We start from the raw sequence: 21,104 nt of genomic DNA, 5'->3' as shown, positions 1-21,104 counted from the left end.
CTGTGGCCACATGACTAAGTTCTGGCAAAGATGGAAGTAATTTAAGGAATTCACCGGGTCTCCTTAAAGGGAAGGGCACAGTCCTATTTTCTGCTTGCTTATCTGTTTCCTTCCTCCTAACTAGAATTTGGTATTTGGAACAACCCCCAACACTTGAAACTGCCATGTAGTGTTTTTTCAAAAGCACCACTAAGTATTCTAATGCGGCTTCTGGATAAGAATTGCCAGTTTAGGGGCTTCGCTGGTAGTCCAGTGGTTAAGAACCTGCCTTGCAATGCAGGGGACCTGGGTTCAATCCCTGGTCCAGGAAGATTCCACATTCACGAGGCAACTTTAAGTCTGCAAGCCACAACTACTGAGCCCACATGCTGCAACCACCGAAGCCCATGCACCTCGAGTCTGTGCTCCACAGCAAGAGAAGCCACCGCAGTGAGAAGCCTGCACACCCCAACTAAAGAGTAGCCCCAACTCAAGGCAACTAGAGAAAGCCCGTGCACAGCAAGGAAGAACCAGTGCCGCCAGAAGATTAATTTTAAAAGAAGAATTGCCAACTCAGGAGAATTTCAATTTAGTTAAAAAATATTTGCTGGGCACGTACTACTATATTTCAAGGTAGGGCTAGGGATACAAAGTAGAAGAAGAGATTGGTGAATCCTTGGATAGTTTATAGTCTGGAAGGAGAAAAAGCCGCTTCACACTCCTGCCCAGTACACCTATTTAAAATGCAAACTCAGCATTACTGTTAAGCTTTTCAATGGTTCTTTATTTGCTTTCCCTTACAGTCTCCAAAGCGGAGTGTGTTTATCCATGAGACATACAAATATTAGAAAGTCTTTTATATTTACTTTTGTAAAAAATGCTAGACCGTATGTTACATATACAGATACGATATAGACAGACTGACAACAGTGCCATCACACGCACCTCCACGGATCACCTGGTCAAGGGTCAAGTGCAGGATGCCCAGTAACTTCAGGGAAGAGTGGTGACCCCCCTCAGAGGCTGACCAAAGCGCCAGCTTTCAGGGTATCGTGACGCACACCGCACTTCATGAGAGCGTGGTTACAAGGATTATGGACTGCATTATCTAGATTTAGTTAAGTCACAAAATACAACCACAGCATCAAGACCATGCCAAAAAGAACGCCAGACTGAAGACAATACTAATGATGGTAACGAAAGGAGCAAAGAGAATAGAGCAAAGGCTTCTACTGCCGGCGGGAGCTCTTTGCCAGCTACCCTGGTCAAAAAACAAAACAGGGCACATACAATCAGATGACAATAAGCCAGCTCTCCAGGAGACTATATGAAATATGGATGTACGTAGATACATGTATAGAAATCTGGATGTGTGCAGGTCACCGTCTATTTATGGGTTGTTGGTGGCACTTGTGGTAAAAAACCTGCCTGCCAATGCCGGAGATGTTAAGAGTCTCAGTTCAATCCCTGGGCTTCCCTGATGCCTCAGTCGGTAAAGCGTCTGCCTGCAATGCAGGAGACCTAGGTTCAATCCCTGGGTCAGGAAGATCCCCTGGAGAAGGAAATGGCAACCCACGCCAGTACTCTTGCCTGGAAAATTCCATGGATGGAGGAGCCTGGTGGGCTACAGTCCATAGGGCTGCAAAGAGTCGGACATGACTGAGCAACTTCACTTTTTTTCTTTCGATCCCTGGGTCGGGAAGATGCCCTGAAGAAGGGAATGGTAACTCATCCCAGTATTTTTACCTGGGAAATCCCATGGACAGAGCCGCTTAGTGGGCTACAGTCTAGAAGGTCGCAGAAACAGATGCAACTGAGCACGTATGCATGCATTATCTCTTGAGATACAAACTAAGAAACACGTGAAGTCGTGACATTTTTATCACTTAAAATCTGAGCATCCAGCAGGTGAAGATACCACTGAAGAAATCTGAGGAGGTTTATTTACAGTCACAAGACATACAGAAGTTTTAGGCTTTAAATTTCTTCACTAAATGTAATCAAATATTTAGCAGTCTTTTAATGGTTTTTAATAGAAAAGACAAAAAGCTACATCACTTGAGAAAACACTTATTCTCAAAGTACAAAAAACAGCAGACAAAGAACAATGTGATGAAAAATTCAGATATATTCCTTTGTCAGAAAATACTGCTGTAAGATAGAAAAAACTGCTGAAGATATTTAGAAAAACAATTTAGTGTGGGATATTTGCTCTATAGAAAATTACAGCTGCTTTGAACATGTCTTGGCTAAACCATGTCAGAGTAATGAACTACAAGAATTAGGTTTTTGGTTTTTTTTAAATGAACCTCTAAGGGGAAAATGTATCAAAGAAGATATATTTTCAATAATAATTAAATAAAAATGTTTTATGGAAAAAGTGTATATATATATATATAAATGTAATATCCTGATGAAGCAGTTATTTTGACCAAAGGTTTTTACACAACCACCCAATTTTAAAATGAGCAAAGAACTTGAACAGACTTTTCTCCAAACATATACAAGTGGCCAACAAGCATAAGAAAAGAGGCTCAATATCTTTAGTCATTAGAAGAATGCAAATCATAACAATGAGGTTATCATTTTACACCCACCAGGAAAGTAAGTGTTAGCAAAGATGTGGAAAAATAGAATCTCTGTGCCCTGCTGGTGGGAACGTAAGATGGAGCAGATACTGTGGAAAACACTGCAGTGGTTCCTTGAAAAAGCTAAACATAGAATTACCATATGACCCAGAAAATTCACTCTTAGGCATATACTCGAAAGAACTGAAATGTGTCCAAACGAATACTTGTGTAAAAATGTTCAGAGGAACACTATTCACAATAGCCAAAAGGTAAAAACAACTCAAATATCCATAAATGGATGTAGGAATAAGATGTGTTACACACATACAATGGAAAACTATCCCACCGTAAGTGAGAAAGTCCTGATACACGCTACAGTGCACACGATGCCCGAAAACAGGCTGCAGAAGCAACACTAAGGGTCACACGTTGAATGATTTCATTTCCAGGAAATGCCCCAAACCAGCAGATCCACATAGACAAACACAGATTAGTCATTTTCATGGGCTGGGGGCAGGACTGGGGATGGGGAGTGACCGCTTAATGGGTACAGGGTTTCTGTTTTTGTTTTAATTGGAGAATGATTACTTTACAACGTGTTGGTTTCTGCCAAACAACAACATGAATCACTCAGAGGTATACATATGTCCCCTGCCTCTTGAACCTCCCTCCCACTCTTCTCTCCATCTCATCTCATCCTCAGGGTTCTATTTTGAAGTGATAAAAATGTTTTGAGTGACAGTTGTACAACACTGTGAATTACCAAATGCCACTGAATCTTGTGCTCAAAATAGTTAATTTTATGCTACATAAATGCTGTAACTTTCTAAAAATTAAAAACTCAAAAAAGCCCCCACAAAGATGCATTTCCTACATGATCCAGCCATTCTACTTGCTCCTAGGTATTCACTTAAGACGTTATGAAAGGGTATGCCCACACAAAGATGTGCAGTAGCCAACACCTGGACACAATTCAAACGTCCATCAAGAGGTGAATGAACTGTGGTACGTCCATAAAGTCGAGCACTGCTCAGCAATGAAAAAGAATGAACTATTGCCATGAGCAACAACTCAGATGGATCTGCAGATAATTAAAGAAGCTGAACTTCCACCACACCCACAAAGGTATGAGTCCACATACGTAAAATTCTAGGATGTGCCTACTGAGCACTAATTAATTAGGGACAGAAAGCTAACCAACAGCTGCCTGTGAACAGGAAAGAGGGTGAGGTACTACTAAGGCAGGAATAAACTTTGGGGAGTAACACAATTATTCCTAATTCTGAAAGTGATGATGGTTTTACAATGTTAACATGCCATCAAAGCTCACTAAACTACACTTTAAATGTGTGCGATTTATTGTACGTCAATTACACCTCAATACAGCTAAAAATTGAGCATATTTAACAAGGGCATAGCGAAAAGACCGCTCACTTAGTGGCAATGGGAATTTAAAATACATTTCTTACATACTGCAAAGAATATGTATGACAAAGAAAAATACTCTGATACTATGGAAGACAATGAAGGATATTAAACTGCACTGTATACTGTATTTGTGTTATTTGCCAATGAACGGACCAAGACCAATCAAAACTTCCTGCCAGTAGTTGCCAGGTTCTAGTGTTTATATTCTTGCCTACACTTTACAGAATTTTTTATGTCTTTTGTGTATCTCATAATTTCACAATAAGCAAAATATCTTTATGTGTATCTATTTATGAAGTGATGTTTGCAAACTTTTGCATCAGATTCACAAATATGAAAAAATCTGTATTTGCATCAAACACAAAATGATGCTTACTTATAAGGTATTCTCCAATAGTGCAGTGTGCAAGGCTCTCTTAGCCATCTACTATAGGAACCCAATCTGAGATTCTGTTAAGCACACTTTTGCTTCACCATGGCTGCAAAGCTTCTACCTAAAAATAGCTTACTCTTATATAATCACTCACCACAGATTTATATATCTTATGTATCCTTGAAATGCATTTCTCTTTTTAAAGATATGCCACCAGAGGTAAACAATCATTTTTAAAGGCGAAGAAGTTAAATCCTAATCTAAACAGTTCTTATTGTTAGATCTTATTCCAGGGCTCTGTAGTTGAGAGTTCTGTTGATGAAAACAGAAAAAGTTATAAATAGGAGAAGAAACACCCTATTGACTCTTAATTTTTTAAATGAACTTTGAGAGATTACTTACATGCAATGAAAAATCAAATTTTAAATGCACAGTTCAGTGAATAGTCACAAACGAATACCCTATGTAACCAGCACCACTATGAAGATATAGACCATTTCTCTTTGCTCCTTCCCTGGGGTCCCTGCCCCCCTTTACAGTCACTCTCCCTGTTCTTCCCAGGTCCAGTTCTGGCAACCACTGCTCGGATTCCTCTAACTCAGGCAATAGAGTTGTCTGCTCTTGAACTTCAAGTAAATGGAATTATGCACAGTGTACTCCTTGTGTGTGGCTTCTTTTGCTCAGTAGAATTTCAAAGTCACTCATGTTGCTGCAGGTATGAGCAGTTCTGTCCTTTTCACTGCTGAGGACTAATCCACTGCAAGGCCACACCACCATCGCTGACTCCCTGTTTCTAATGCCTTCAGCTCTGTCTCCGGAAATACCTTTCTACATACATGCTGAACACCATTAAGTCCACAGAATTTTGATGGTTTATTCTGCTTTGACGAGTAGTTTTCATGGTTCTCAAATTGGGGGTGGAAGGGATGATACATTGGAATCACAACTAAATAGGTTTTAACTCCATCTGAAGAAAACATTTTAACACATTACTGACCAGAGATGTATTACTTACAATATGTCTTTTGTTACACAGACTTTATTGTCTGGAGACTATTCAGTATTTATTTACAAAACAAATCGCCAGCCACAGGGGTCAGTTTCTGCAAAAATCCCCCAGTCAATAATGAGTTAAGTAAAATAGATACCCAGTGGGAATGTGCTCTATGACTCAGGGAGCTCAAACCTGTGCTCTGTGACAATCTAGAGGAGAGGGATGGGATGGGAGGTTCAAGAGCCAGGGGGCACCTATGGCAGATTTATGCTGATGTATGGCAGAAACGAACACAATACTGTAAAGCAATTATCCTCCAATTAAAAATGAACAACTTGTTTTTAATGAATCAAGTGTCTTAAAGCACTGCTTCCCAAGTTTTGCAAGTCCATGGGAAACAGATAGGGAAACAGTGTCAGACTTTATTTTTTTGGGCTCCAGAATCACTGCAGCCATGAAATTAAAAGAAGCTTGCTCCTTGGAAGGAAAGTTATGACCAACCTGGATAGCATATTCAAAAGCAGAGACATTACTTTGCCAACAAAGGACCATCTAGTCAAGGCTATGGTTTGAGAGTTGGACTGTGAAGAAAGCTGAGGGCTGAAGAATTGATGCTTTTGAACTGTGGTGCTGGAGAAGACTCTTCAGAGTCATTTGGACTGCACGGAGATCCAACCAGTCCATCCTAAAGGAGATCAGTCCTGGGTGCTCTTTGGAAGGACTGATGCTAAAGCATCAATACTTTGGCCACCTCATGCGAAGAGTTGACTCATTGGAAAAGACTCTGATGCTGGGAGGGATTGAGTGCAAGAGGAGAAGGGGACGACAGAGGATGAGATGGCTGGATGGCATCACCAACTCAATGGACATGAGTTTGGGTGAATTCCAGGAGTTGGTGATGGACAGTCCTCTTGCCTGGAAAATCCCATGGACGGAGGAGCCTGGTGGGCTGCAGTCCATGGGGTCACTGAGAGTTGGACACGACTCAGTGACTTCACTTTCACTTTTCGCTTTCATGCATTGGACAAGGAAATGGCAACCCACTCCAGTGTTCTTGCCTGGAGAATCCCAGGGACAGCGGAGCCTGGTGGGCTGCTGTCTATGGGGTCGCACAGAGTCGGACACGACTGAAGCGACTTAGCAGCAGCAGGGAGGCCTGGCGTGCTGCGATTCACATGGTCGCAAAGAGTCGGACACAACTGAGTGACTGAACTGAACTGACACACAGCAGAGACCAAGCACCTGGTGTAGGGTTCTGCCCAGTGGAAGGGTTGACAAGATCATGACTCTTAAACCCACTACTTGGAAAGCTCTGTTTAGTTACATTTAAAGAATACACATTCTTGTTTTAATGACCAATATTGATTTTTGCAAAACAAAAACCTTATGAGCAAGTAAGATTCTATATAAAATGTTGATTAACCAATCAAAGTGACTGGAAAAATTTTCAAAGTCTTACAACAATGAACATGGATTTTAATTTTCCCTACTTCAAGTGCACTTAAATCTTTTCCCTGATTTTTTTTTTTTTTTTCCAAAAGAAAAAATGAGCCATGACTGAACCGGGGGCGCCCAAGCACCCCTTCCCAGCAGAGTACAGTCCAGCTTTTAAGGAGAGGGAAGTCGATTCTCGCTCGCACTGTGCTGTCAGGCCACAAACATTCATCCACCACCTACACCATGCCAGGCATTCCAGGCTGTGGGCATCGGCAGGGAACACAGTGGACTAAAGTACCTGCGCGCACACAGCTTCCGGTCTACCGTGGGGAGACAAACAGGTGAAGGCGGGAAACACACGGTGTGTTGAGCGGTGGAAACGCTAAGGACAAAATAAAGGCGGGAGAGGGGAGGCAGCCCCGGGAGCCAGGGTGTCCAGAGGACTCACCGGGCGACCGGGGTGAGGGAGAGGCAGGCAGGCGTCAGGGAAGAGTGCTCCGGGAGGGGAGGAGCAGCAGGTCCGAGGTAGCAAGGGGCTCACCAGTGAGTCTGCGGCACAACAGGAGGCCACTGTCCTCTGAACAAAGTGAGCTGGGTGAGACGGCAGCAAAGGAGAGGCCGGAGAGGCAGCCTCACCCCACAGGGCATCGTGCGGGACCCGTGCCAGGCTCATTTCTGGGGGACATGTTTTCAAGACAGTACCCGCAGGGGCTCCGTGAAGAGTAAGAAGGAAGGGTCTGGAAAGGCTGACACACGAGTAACTGCGGAAGGAACTTGGAGATGTCTGGGGTGGGGAAAGGAGGAATGTACAGGATGCTCCAAATACCAGAGGAACTGTCAAGAGAAGTAGTTCCTTTTCAGGGCTTCCCTGGTGGCTCAGAGGTAAAGAATCTCTGAGGAGATTGCAGGAGACTAGGGTTCGATCCCTAGGTCAGGAAGATGCCGCTGGAGTAGGAAATGGTAACCAGCTCCAGTATTCTTGCCTAGAAAATTCCACGGACAGAGGAGCCTGCCGGGCTACAGTCCATGGGGTCGCGAAGAGCCAGACACGATGGAGGGCCTGAACGACGACAAACCCTTTTACTTTTCTGTGAAAAAGTCGCAGAGCGCAGATTTGAAACCATGAATTTAAAAAGGAAAAGAGAAAAGGAAAACCTCATCTTAATTTTTTAACTTCCTAGAATTCATCATTTCCCTACAGTGGAATGGGTGGCCCTAGAAGATTATCCATGTGTAACAGCAGTAGTAGCACCCAGAAGAGCAGGAGCCAACCTCTAGGTATGTCTTCCGCGTGTCGGAGGTGGTGGCAATAAATACTTGGTGCACTACCTCATGTGACCCTCCCACAATCCTATGAAGTACGTTTCATTAATTATGAGGCAACTCAAGCTCACTGAGATGACATGACCCGCCAAGGATCGCAGAACCAGTAAATGATGGAGCCCGGCTCAAACCCAGGTCTGTTTGACTGAGGCTCCAAGCCTGTAACCACTGGCACCCACCACCTGTATGCCCCTCAGTGGCAGTGTTTACATGGCGTGTAAAAGTACCATCTCACTGGCAGGAAGTTGGAGATGAGATTCTTGCAAAGGGAGGAAAATTAGATAGCCTCTAAGATCCCTTTCTATAATTTTGTGGTTACATTTTCCCAAGTTTCCATCTTATTTTTAAAATATTTCTTTGACTTCAGAGTTTATAGAAATTCTGTATTACTAAATATGGCTAAATATTAAATAATAATAATTTCACTACAGAATATGTTAAATTCCCAGTCCAATTCTAACACTTTAGAATTACCATGCTCTGGTCTTGAGTAACAAATGTTACTTGATTACATTTACTTGATTACTTCCCTTGCACAACTGAAGGTAGGCCTGACTTTTCTCAAGTACAGCCAATCCTTGCACAATGCAGGGGTTAATCCACTGTTACTTATAATCTGCTTTCCATATCCAAGATTCTTTCACATCTGCTGATTCTACCAACTACAGACCATGTAGTACTATTAGACCATGTAGTATTTTCTATTAGAAAATAATGGGAATCCATGCAATTTAAACCCACGGTGTTCAAGGGTCAACTGTGTATCAGCTTCCTTGTCTCTTTTATATCTTCCATGATTCAAACATATCTTCGCTTTCATTTTCCTATGCAGACAAAATTCTTTTCAACTGAGCAATTATCTTCCGAAATACAAATCATCAACATTTAGTATCTAAAGTACAGAAAGATACTATTAAAGTAGAATACACATACATGGACTTAAACCAAAAGTCTAAAGTCCATGGAAACCTTAAGAATCATCCCTGGTTTGTGTGGCTGTTTTTTACTGGCTGGAGGAAAAAGAATTGAGAGCGTGCATGCATCCTTCACCACATGTCACCCAGGGCAACTTCTGAATGGTTTGACAAGAGGAAGCCTACTGCTCTGAAGGGCAATTATGAACCAATGTAAGAAGAGAGAGTCTGGCAACCATGGGGTTAATATTTGGATAGAAAACAGGAATCATTCCACTTATAAAAAATTCTTTTTTTTTTTAACCCAATAGGATGGCTACCATAAGAACAAAAACAAAACCCAGAAAAGAAAAGGTGTTGGTGAAGATGCAGAGAAATTAGAACCCTTGCACACTGTTGGTAGGAATGGAAAATGGTACAGCCACTATGGAAATCAGTATGGTAAGTCCTCAAAAACTAAATAATAGAATGACCACATGATTCAGCAATTCCACTTCTGAGTATACACTAAAAAGAATTCAATGCAAAGACACAAAGAGATATCTGTACACTCATGTTCACAGGAGCATTATTCACAACAGCCAAAAGGCTGAATCAACCCAAATGCAATACTGATGGATGTGTGGATAAACAAAATGTGGTATATATACATGATGCAATATTATTCAGCCTTTAAAAAAAAAAAAAAAAGGACATTTTAACACAAGCTATAACATGGATGGACCTTTAAGGAATTATGCTGAGATAAGCCAGTTAAAAAAAGACAAATAACGTATGACTCCACTTATATGAGATTCCTAAAGTAGTCAAATTCAGAGAGACAAAAGTAAAATAATGACTTCCAAGGGCTGGGAGGAGAGGAGAATGATGAGTTATTGTTTGATGGATATAGATTTTCAGTTTAGGAAGATGAAAAGAGTTTTGGAGACAGATGGTGGTTAAGGTTACACCACAATATGAATGTACTTTAATACCACTGAACTATACACTTATAAACGGTTAAGATGGTAAATTTGATGCTACGTGAATTTTACAACAAATAAAAGTAATTAAACTTTTTTCTGCAAATAAAAATATACAGCTAGTTTGATTTGCATTAATGTGGAAAAAAAAAGGCTCCCATGGTAACATCCATTATACAGTTCAAGTTGGGTTCTCGCAATGATCTATTACAAAGTCAACTAAATATCAAAATGTGTATGTTCTTCACATAAGATAAAACCACAGTTATTAAGTACAAATCTATTCCAAACATTTTAACAACTATTTACTTAGAACTTACTACTTTATACTCAAATTACCATCATGGTATCTGAATGCACTCTGAGGCCCAGCCACATCCAGTCGGTTCACAAGTGAATGCTGTAATCCATGACTTCTAAACCATGAAAACAGAATGACTTCAGGCGCAGATTAGGGTAGGACCTACAAGCAATGGCGCCTACACAGACACTGCGGACAAGTCACAAACTTGGGGCTGCATTCTCTTAAGGCCACACCAGAAAGTGAAATACAATTATGCCCTTTTAATAATCCACAAGAAAAAAAAAAAACAAAAAACCTGGTTCTTTAGGGAAAACAACTCCCTCTTTGCCCTTGGCTCTAATTTCTCATTCAGTGTAATATATAAGGGGATTAAGAGTATTTGCAGAATAACCAATAATGCCACTTCCGGCTCTTGAAATGTCCCCTCAACAGAAACCAAAGGGGTAATTCCAACTTAAAATTCAGTAAGGGACATTGTCTCAGAAAATCAAGAAAATATAACCCAGGCTGTAGCATTCTGATAGCCTTGCTTAATTTTAGGATGAAATTTACAATATTTAGAGACATGGATAAATTCTATGTATTCCAAAAATGTGATCTCTACACCAAGCAAAATTTTCACAAAAAGATACAGTGTCTCCTGTTGAAGACCTGGAATACAGCTATTCTGTGCAAAATGTGAAGACACTGCAATATTCTTGGCCATCTGCTTATTTTTAAAATTGGTATCCTTTTGTCGAGCTGAGAAATTAGCTTAGAAATGGCCAATTCAGCTTCGAAACAAGGTGAACTGTCTTCTCTGTAACAGGTGAATTGTCTTAATTCAAGCTGTGTGTGATATAGTGGCTTGCTCTTCAGCATAGCAATTAGAGGCAGATTCCTGGTTCTGGTTCTAAGAGTAGCCCCTTCTAACTACACAAACTCGGGGAGGTATCGAGCCCTCTCCGCAGACCCTACTCTCATCTGTAAAAATGAAGGAGAAGAGATCGACAGTATCAGTTATTTCAAACTCTGTTGTTTGGAGGAACCACAGTGGAAGAGGAGTCTTTACTTTCCTCTCTGTTGTACACTGCCCATCTACCTTTGTGGTCGCTTGGTCGCTAAGCTGTGTCCAACTCCTTGCAACCCCAAAGACAGTCGCCTGCCAGGCTCCTCTGTCCATGGGAATTCCCAGGCAAGTATACTGGAGTGGGTTGCCATTTCCTAGTCCAGAGAATCTCCCTGACCCAGGGATCAAACCAGAGTCTCCTGCTTGGCAGGTGGATTCTTCACCACTGAGCCACCTGGGAAGCTTGGGATCTACCTTAGCCCACAATAAAACCTTAATAGCACCTGAGGAGACACTCTACAATCTAAGACTGAGCCTATGGATTGGTGATTTTAAACAACTCATCCATAACACAAAATAAAGTAACAAAAATAAGTGAAGAAAATACTGAAAGTTTAAATCATTTCTAAGAAATTTTATTAAGGAGAATTATATCCCCAAACTTCATTTGTAATGCAGCTGTTTAGACCCTAGAACAACAAAATCTCCCTCATATCAACATTTTCAGTGCAGGGTAACTTCTCAAGTGCCTCACAAAGGCACAGTGTCCTGAATGCATCAAATAAAACCACAGGTAAAGGAACAGATGGTATTGATGCAGTTTACGATCCGGCCGCCACATGTAACAACACGCCCGTGTCTCCAGCCGGGGAGGCTGTGAGCTCCCCGCCCCAGAGGACGAAGGCCTCCCTATGAATCCTGCTGGATTGCTGAGCACAGCTGAGCTCTGGTCACTCCACCTGCTTCTTCCCACCAGGGTTTCTCTGATCCAACACCCCAGGCCACAAACCACTTTTATGCCACTTCTCTGTCCCTGAATTGAGCACAAAATCCTTTCAAGACATTTTTCTGAAAATTAAGCATGAGAAGGCTCTCTTACACAGGACCGACAGGTTTATGCTTATCTTATTTGAGTCTCGCACTAACTCATGAAGTAGAGAGAAGGGATCTATGTCAATAACCCTGTTACCCAGGAGGAATGTGGGGTCCTGAGTCACTAACACTGGAGACCACATTTCAGGACTCTAAGTAACAGCAGCTCATACTCCACCATCTAGGCCACCTCCCTAGGCCTACCCTATCCTCTCCCTAACCTTACTGTCAGTTGAACTGCCTAAGGAATAATAAAAATCATGAGATACAGAATGATGAACCTTTGAGCATCTAAAGGAAATTAGACCCAAGTTACTGGCATCTTCCTCCTTTGCGCTGCAGCCAGGGTTCTAAGCAGGAAGAAACAAGACAGACTATGTGGAAGCAGATAATGGAAAAATTCTCTGGGTATGGAGGTGGGGTAGGGGTCAGAGGGCAGAAAGCTCGGGAGACAGAGAAAAAAGTAGGGAAGAGGGGAAGGGAAGACGGTCATCCTTCTTCCACTGCATAAAGTATCTAGGGATAAAAAAGAGGCGGTGAGAGGGAAAGAGGAAGAAAGTGACCAGTGAGGTGGGGAAGAGGAGAGAAATGCCAAGCGATGAAAACAAGGAAAGTTGGATAAGAGGAAAAAAAAAAAAAAAAACAAGTCACCAAAACCTTCTAGAAGTTTCAGGTTTAAATATTAGGAGGGCATTATTCTACATACAGGCTTCCTTGGTGACTCAGTGGTAAAGAATCCACCTGCCAGTGCAGGAGATGTGGCTCGATCCCCGTCAGGAAGATTCCCTGGAGGAGGAAATGGCAACCCACTGGCGCATTCTTGCCTGGGAAATCCCACAGACAGAAAAGCCTGGCACCTACAGCCCATGGGGTGGCAAAAGAGCCAGCTATGACTCAGCGACTAGACTACATACATTAGCAGCCCTTCGTCTGGAATGATGAAGTCTAGGAAATATTTCATTCAAATCCCTAAGATAATCAAAATAATGGATAAAGCTAACCGTGATATATTCACTAAATTAGAAAACACTAGAATTAAACATACAACTTGAAATCTGGAAAATAATTTTTAACACATCCACTTTAAGGAGACAGAGAATAAATGTATAGATACTCAAGGACAAAGGAGATAACTACAGAAATTTAAAAGATGAGCTAGATAAAAGCTAGGTATTTCTTTGAAATATAATCAAAGCCTTAATGAGTCTGATCTTACAAAGAGAGCAAAATTCATTTGGAAATGGCCAAATATTAGAAAAAAATGGCAAAAGATTAGAAAAGGGAATATATAATTACATAACATAGGTGAAAAAGACAATAAAAGGATATTAAGAACTTCCTTATAACACATTTCAGAACCTAATGGAAAAGGTAAAATTCCTTGAAATATGTAACACACATTTCAAAATCTAAATGGAAAAGGTAAAATTCCTTGAAATATATAAGGTGTCAAAATTGACCCAAAGAGAAACAGAAAACTAAAATAGCACTATAACCATTAAATATATTTAATTAGCAGTCCAAAAATTAACAAAGTTGGTTTTATAAGAAAATTCCACTAAATTTTTAAAAACTAGACCATTTCAATTTTATACAACTCTTTCAGAGAACAGCAAAAGGGAACACTCCTGAACTCATTATATGAGGCCAGTGTAACCTTGATATTAAATCCTGATGAGGACAGAACAAAAAAGGAAACTACAAACCAATCTCACTTATAAACAGATGCTAAAAACCGAAAGAAACGAACTTGAGGCTAATGTTGAAAATAATACATACGACCAGATTAAGTTTATTCCAGGTACATGAGGAAGGTTTATTGCTAAAAAGAATCTAAAAATATAGCTTGCCATCTTAACAAATAAAAGAAAAATCTCACGATTCTCTTGACAAATGAACATTTGGTAAGTTTAACACCCTTTCATGATTTAAAAAAACCCTCAGCAATATAAGAATGAGAGGGAACTTCATTTATCTTATAAATGGTATGCACCAAATATTTTTAACAGGGAATCATTAGATTCCTTTTAAACACTAGGGACAGGGGCTTCCCTGGTGGTCCAGTGGTGAAGACTCTGAGCTTCCAAAGTAGGAGAGACAGGTTCAATCCCATATGCCTAGAGGCCAAAAAAAACTTACCATGCATGAACAAAGATTCCTACCATCTGGGCTTCTATTTCAACATTGTCTAGAAGGCCCTACCAGGGCAGGAAGAAGAAAAATAAATAAGAGGTGAAGGACTGAAAGAAAGGAACGAAAGTGTAATTATCCACAGACTGTCTACAGAGACTGAATCCCAGTCTATCTTCATCATTTTTACTTTCTACTCCCCACTCAATCCTCCGCTCACTGCAGCCAGGCTTCATGCTATCCTGCTTTGAAAACTTCCCTCATCAAAGACACCTGGCTACCAAATCTAACATGAGAGGCGATGAGACTCAACTCAGATGAGTCTGAGTTGTCTCCTCGCCTCCTGTCCTCTGGGCTCCCTGGTCAAGACCCTGCCTTCTCAGGCTGCTTTTCCACAGTCCATTCCACGGGCTCTCTTTCATAGGTAGACTTCAATCCTTTGATTTCAAGGGACACTTCTCCTAAGTGATGTTTACTTCTTCAGCCTCGATCACCATGTTGAACCCAGGTGACTCCCAATCTAAAGATTCCCAAGTTTTTACTGGACTAGTCAGGAGCATCTTATTTGCATGTCAGCGTGTTCAAAGGTGAACTCATTCTCTAACCCTCTACGTCAGACTCCTTCTAGCCCATGACTTACCCCATGAGTCTAAAGTTATCTGACTCCACCTGCTTCATTCCTTTTATCCAATCTATGATCGGCTCCTAGTCATCTTGTTTATCGCAAAGTCTCCTCCTCCTCTCTGCTCTGTATCTTCCTTTCCACAGCCACCAGCTGGGCTCAGATTCTGATTATCTCTCTCTTGAATTTCTGCACCTGGCCACCCTGCTTTCAGGCCTGCCCTCTAATCCTTCTCATAAGGAACAAATCTGATTAAATCTCTCCCCTGATTAAAATCTTTCAGTGATTCTAACTGCCCCAAATAATCCAAAGTCTTCAGGTATGTTTTACAAAGTTTTTCAAGAAGACTCTGCTTCTATTCATCTAGCCTTGACTTCTCTTTACTCATCCCCCTCTGCTCCAGTCTTAATGAACTGTTTGCTGGAATTCATCCCTTTCTCTTCCCCACTAGATATGTTGTGATTTCTCTTAAGAGCCTAGTCATCTGGCTCTTGCAGTAATCTCTTAAGTTTTATGGAGACAGACTGGTACAGCACTATCTTATAAGGTAAACATTCTGTAAATACTGAACTAAAGAGAAGATTTTGCATAAAGTAACAGGTATCAAATCCATCGTGGATCATTATAAAGATGTACAGGGGTTATATATTTAACACTCTGAAGTTAACAGTGAGAGGAAAATTATGTATACCTATAACTCATTCAAAAATTATTTAGCTAGAGTAGAAGTCAGGCACCGCACTCTGATAAGAAAATGGCACCAAACAACACAAACACAACTGTATGCAGGTTATAAGTGTGAGATGCAAAAACATATCAGGGTAAGTCTTGGATCACACCAAGCATCACAAGGCTAATACACACAAACCACACACTTCACACTAATAGAAACCTTATGCACTTCTGTTCAAAAAGTTCACAAAAGTTATCAAAATGAAAACCGGCTTAATTGTACATAAACTTGGCATTTATTTATGTCCCAGCTGCTTCTGAGATTAGTTTGCAGCAGTATACTTCTGGATTATATACACAACAAGCTAAAAATCCAGGAATAATGCAGACTGAATAAAAATTCTAAATTTCTACTTTTTAAAGGAATTAGAATTTCCTTACAATCTTCGTGGAGTTGATAAACAGTCATAACTATGTAATCACAACTCACAGTCCTTTTTAAGAAAATGTAAATAACAAAGTATAAACTATACATAGAGCTTAAAATAGGATGCTGCACAATTATCTTACAAATTATATACAATTTTTAAAATGTGCTTGAACTGTACTTATATAGTACCTTGATTATCAGTAGATGCATTTGCTTTTTTTTTTGCATTTAATATGGAAAACCTAATAAACATTTTAACCCCCCCCCCCATTCTGCACAGTGGACAACTAAGGGAAGGGAGATTATGTGGGCCACTTTCACCATCACAGAAATCCCCTGAAATTAACGTTTAAAGAACTTCTACAGAGGGAAGCCTAGAGTTCTGCCATTATACTCACAGCGATACAAATCCCATTAGGCCCACAATCTAGTAAAAGTGGCACTGTGACAAAGGCTAAAATAGCTCTCAGGTCTTCATGATCAGATTAAATATCTACTCAATTGAAGCTGAGCTAACTTGCCAAAGTCAATAGCTTCCGGGTCAAAACCAAACATTATTTGGCCTGGAGATTAACTCTGATGTGTCCTCAAACTGAAAAGGAAATTTATATTTAGATCTCCAGATTCTAGCCTACACATTACTCCACCAACACGCATTTCAAGCATTTTTCTCTTCTGCAAAAGATTCCTGCTAAGCAATGCTATGTCTTCTAAATGAAATGCCTTCGTTCTGTCTTTGAACCTGATTAAAATTAAGAAACTTTTAATAGCTTTAATAACTCTCAAAAGCTGCAGAAGCTCTTCTCTGGCATCTTCCCCAGTACCATCCTCCCTCCAAATCCAGGAAGAAAAAAAAACACCCGCACAACAGAAAAACACAAAACAACTAGCCACACGCGATGAATGCTGCGGAACGTGACTCTCCACTGGTTTAGGCTACAAAGAAAGCCTATGAGTAATCAAAAATCGCTAATCAAAACAAAGTTAAAAGCCACTGCCCCGCTCCCTAGCCCCAGTATGATTTCCCTTTCTCTTCTCAGTCCACTCCAGCATTCCCCCCTCCTCCGTTTCTTTTCGGGGGATTTTAGCAGCCTCTGAACAGCGGACGGTTAAGTTCATCTCAATGTCAGCCAGGGCAGAGACAAACGAAAAAATCACTAACTTGGAAGGTTATTTAGGACAACAATGTCTTTCACTGTCTTACTCCTCCCACTCCGGCCCTACTTGACCTACTACCAATACTGAGCCGAGAAAAAGACCCGTTCAAGGGGCTTCCACTACCGTCCCCCCTCCACCCCCGACCCCAGCGGCTCTTCCCGCAGGAGCCACTGCAAACCCCCCGCGGCCGGGCGGACAGGGTCCCCGGCTCCGCGCACCCCTCCCCAGGCGCCAGCGGCCGCGCTCCCCACGCTCGCGTCCAACTCTCCTCGGACCCACTCACAGCCCCCGATCCCGCCCGGCCGGCCCCCTCCCCGGGGCCCCGGAGCGAGGCCGCCCGGGCGCCCGCACTGGCCCACCCACCTGAGCCGGGGTCGGGGGTCCCCCGGCGGCGCGCTCCGCCCGGCGCAGCTCGCGGCTCCCGCACGAATGCGCTCGGCCTGTCCCTCCGCCTCCCCTCCAGCCCAGCTGGGAGGCGCGACCCAGGGCGGCACCGCAAGGTCTCTCTAAGTCACCTTCGCGCGGCCCGCCCCCGGCTCCCGGCGAGGTCGAGCAGGGAGAGAGGCGCGGCCCAGGACTAGCGCCCGGGCCGCCCGAGGTCCGCGCTGGCCCCTCGGCCGCACCGCCGCCCTCCGGGGCTACAGCCGGCGAATGGCCTGCGGCGGGCGGCTCCGCGGCGGCTGGCGTCGTCCGTCCCTCCTCCCCGCCCCTCCGCCCGCCCGCCCGCTCCGCGGCGCAGGTAGGGACCTGCTGGGGGGCGGCGGGAGCGGCGCGCGGCCCGGGAGCTGCCCGGCCAGGTTCCGGGGAAGGCGGTCCGCTCCCCGCGCTCGCTCTGCGAGCATCCGCGGAGGCGCCCCTGACCCGGCCCGGCCCTGGATCAGGCGCTGTGTCCCCCGCCCGTCCTGCAGACGCGGCCCTGGCAACTTTTAAATCCGCCACCAGGAAAGCAGAGGGATCCTCTCTTCTGCAGTCTTCCACTTGAAGGTAACTGACACTCAGGCTCACACTGAAGAGTTAACTGCAAAGCCTGAGCTAGTCTGCACCTATTTATTTTTTTATGCACTCCTGGGGCTCCCCTTTGAGCAATGAGGAAAACAGTAATTAACCCTACTAACGTGAAACGTACTAACATGAAACGTAGTCGCGTGAAATAGATGGTTTGAGATTCTGGCCACACTTAAAGGGTGGACGAAGGCGCAGTGGTCAAGCAGACCCGCCACGTAAATGCTATACTTCAGTGGGATGTTCAGGCTAATGAAATTCCTAGTTAATTATGAGGCTCTGTTGAAGAAAAACAAACCTTTTTTTTTTTTTCAACGGTAGTTTTAAACCTTTCTATGGTATATAAATGTGTCCCTCACTTTGGGAAGCAGAGAAATACTGAACAAAATTAAATATTTTGTTGACAAGATCCTAGGGCACTTTAAGTTCACTCTTCTAGCAGTGAACTTGCACTACAGATGGGAAATGTGTAAAAAATGAGACAAGGCCACACTTGGGAAAGGGGAAATTAATGTCAGTGAGGTTTCACAGTGTCTTTGAAAAGTCAGTTTGCTTTCTATTTTTTCTTCCCATTCTTAATTGGTCACTAAATATTACCATATTTTGAAAAGTCACATTTGGCACTAAAGAGGAGACCTTGCTACAGGTTATTTCTCCCCAGGCCCTAAGAATTAAGAGAATGAATTTAGTTTACAAAAGTAGTACTAGGCAGTAAGAGGAAACAATGAACAATAATAAAGGCTACTTTGTTTCAGAAGGCAGTTTACAGAGCACCTAAAATGTGCCAGGCACTGTACCGAGGAGCTTCACATAAAACAACTCATTTGTATCCTCATTTTCAGATTTAGAAATGTAATTCCCAAACACATTAATTTGCTCAGAGTCCAGATTTTAGGTCCTGATTGGTGTGACCCCAAAGCCTGTCCTCTCTACTTGTGCATTCCTTATTCATTTAGTCATGTACATTCACTACGGACTGCAAGGAGATCCAACCAGTCCATCCTAAAGGAAATCAGTCCTGAATGTTCATTGGGAGGACTGATGCTGAAGCTGAAGCTCTGATACATGGGCCACCTGATTCGAAAACTGACTCACTGGGAAAGACCCTGATGCTGAGAAGGATTCAAGGCAGGAGGAGAAAGGGACAACAGAGGATGAGATGGTTGGATGGCATCACCGACTCAATGGACGTGAGTTTGAGCAAACTCCGGGAGATGGTGAAGGACAGGGAAGCCTGGCATGCTGCAGTCCATAGGGTTGCAAAGAGTCAGATAAGATTTAGCGATTGAGCAACAACAAAGTAGGCAAACGCTATGCTAGACACAGATGCTACAAAAACAAGATACTTGAGTTCTAGTTAAGTAAAAATATAATCAGACAAGTAAAATATACACAATGTCATAAGCAATATAACAGCGTGGAAGCCCTAGAATAGGATGGACTTTAACTCAGTTTTGAAAGGTGGAACCTGGGGTTGGGAAATGGTAGCAGTTCTCCAACAGAGAGGAATCCTGAGAACTTTATCTAGCAGAATGGTGATGAGGAATCTGTGTGCTGGGTTAGGGGAGCAACTAAGATAACTACAGAAAGTAAAAGTAGTCTTTGATTAAAAGATAAGATGAGGACGAACAAAGCAAACAGCTCCCAAGTTTCCAGCTTGAGTTACCCAATAGGTAACTTTGGGTTGATCAACAACTCAGTTTTAGACACTTCGTTTTGAAACGCCTCTGATGTATCCATATGTAAATGTCCAAAAGGCATCTGGATATACTGGTTCATAGCTCAGGAGATCCAAGGTGGAGATATCTGAATCATCATGGAATGCTGGGTTGAAGGACTGGGTGAGATCATCCATGGAGAATACTGAGTGAGAAGGTCACCCCGGAAACCTAGGGACTACCAACATGCAAAGCACAGGCAGAAGAAAGATGCTTTAGAAGACGACTGGGGAGGAGTGGCTATATAGAAAAGAGATGCCAGAAGAGGCAGGCACCATGGACATCACAGAGAAGCATTCCAAAAGGCAAGCAGCAGTCAATGGCAGATCCTTCAAAGGACAAGCAAGATAATTTAAAGGTGTCTCTGATTCAGCAACAAGGAGATACTGGCAAGAACAGGCTTGGTGGACCTGCTGAGCAATAAAAAAAGTAGAAACAGACGGTATCACATTTCCAAAAATGGATCTGGAAAGGGATTCAGGGAGCTAGAAGCTGTAAGGGAGAATTCAGAAAACAGTAGCTGCTTTTGAAGCAAGATGGAGACAGATGCCACCAATAATAGGAAAGAAGACAGATTAAAAAAAAAAAACACCTGGAATCAGGGAGTGGTAGGGAGTTGACAGCATAATACAGTGATCACCTAATATTTAACAAAGAATTTTGCTTAGAATAGAGATGAGAGAAGGGTAAAGGCCTGAAAGATGTAAACATTACAGATGAAAGAGAGGGGGATTAAAGGCCTATGAACAGCTCAGAAAGCTAAATGAGTAACACAAACCATGCCTTGACAAAGTTAGGAATCCACATGAGGGCATGAATTCTCTCCAAAGACTTTAGCATCTGGCCCAGAACAGGAGTTCCTTTGGCTGGTTCCAACTGAGTCTGAATCATTCCATTACACCAGAAGCTTGGGGTCACTACCGTCCCAACCATACATTTGGGTTATATCTCTTTATCAGTCAGAAGATTTAATAGGATAGTATAAAACATAAGCAAGTTTACCTTAAAAACTGATCAGACTAATCATATTGAGGGAAGCTCAATAATACACAGAACCAGAAGGGCACCAGTGATGACTTCTGAATGATCTTTTAACCACTGATACCACCCACTGGTGAGAAAAACTACAGAAACCATGATTCACAAAACCAGTTTCTAGCCTTTTCA

General features: G+C 42.4%; 1 protein-coding gene across 6 annotated transcripts in view; it reads right to left on the bottom strand.

Annotated features, from left to right (window-relative positions):
• Nucleotides 1-21,104, bottom strand: part of OSBPL1A (oxysterol binding protein like 1A) — a 220,225-nt gene that overhangs the window by 99,937 nt on the left and 99,184 nt on the right. The window contains exon 1 of one of the 6 annotated variants that reach the window (XM_018039469.1): nucleotides 17,581-17,887. The exons of 4 other annotated variants lie outside the window; for them this stretch is intronic. The gene's annotated coding sequence lies outside the window, so the exon portion shown is untranslated. Of the gene's footprint in view, nucleotides 1-17,580; nucleotides 17,888-21,104 lie in introns of those variants that run through there. One more of the 6 variants, XM_018039470.1, reaches the window with a different exon arrangement.

The sequence above is a fragment of the Capra hircus genome, chromosome 24 (genome assembly GCF_001704415.2).
Source record: "Capra hircus breed San Clemente chromosome 24, ASM170441v1, whole genome shotgun sequence".
NCBI lineage: Eukaryota > Metazoa > Chordata > Mammalia > Artiodactyla > Bovidae > Capra > Capra hircus.
Note: the sequence above shows the minus strand (reverse complement) of the source record. Positions and strands in the feature narration are given on the sequence as shown.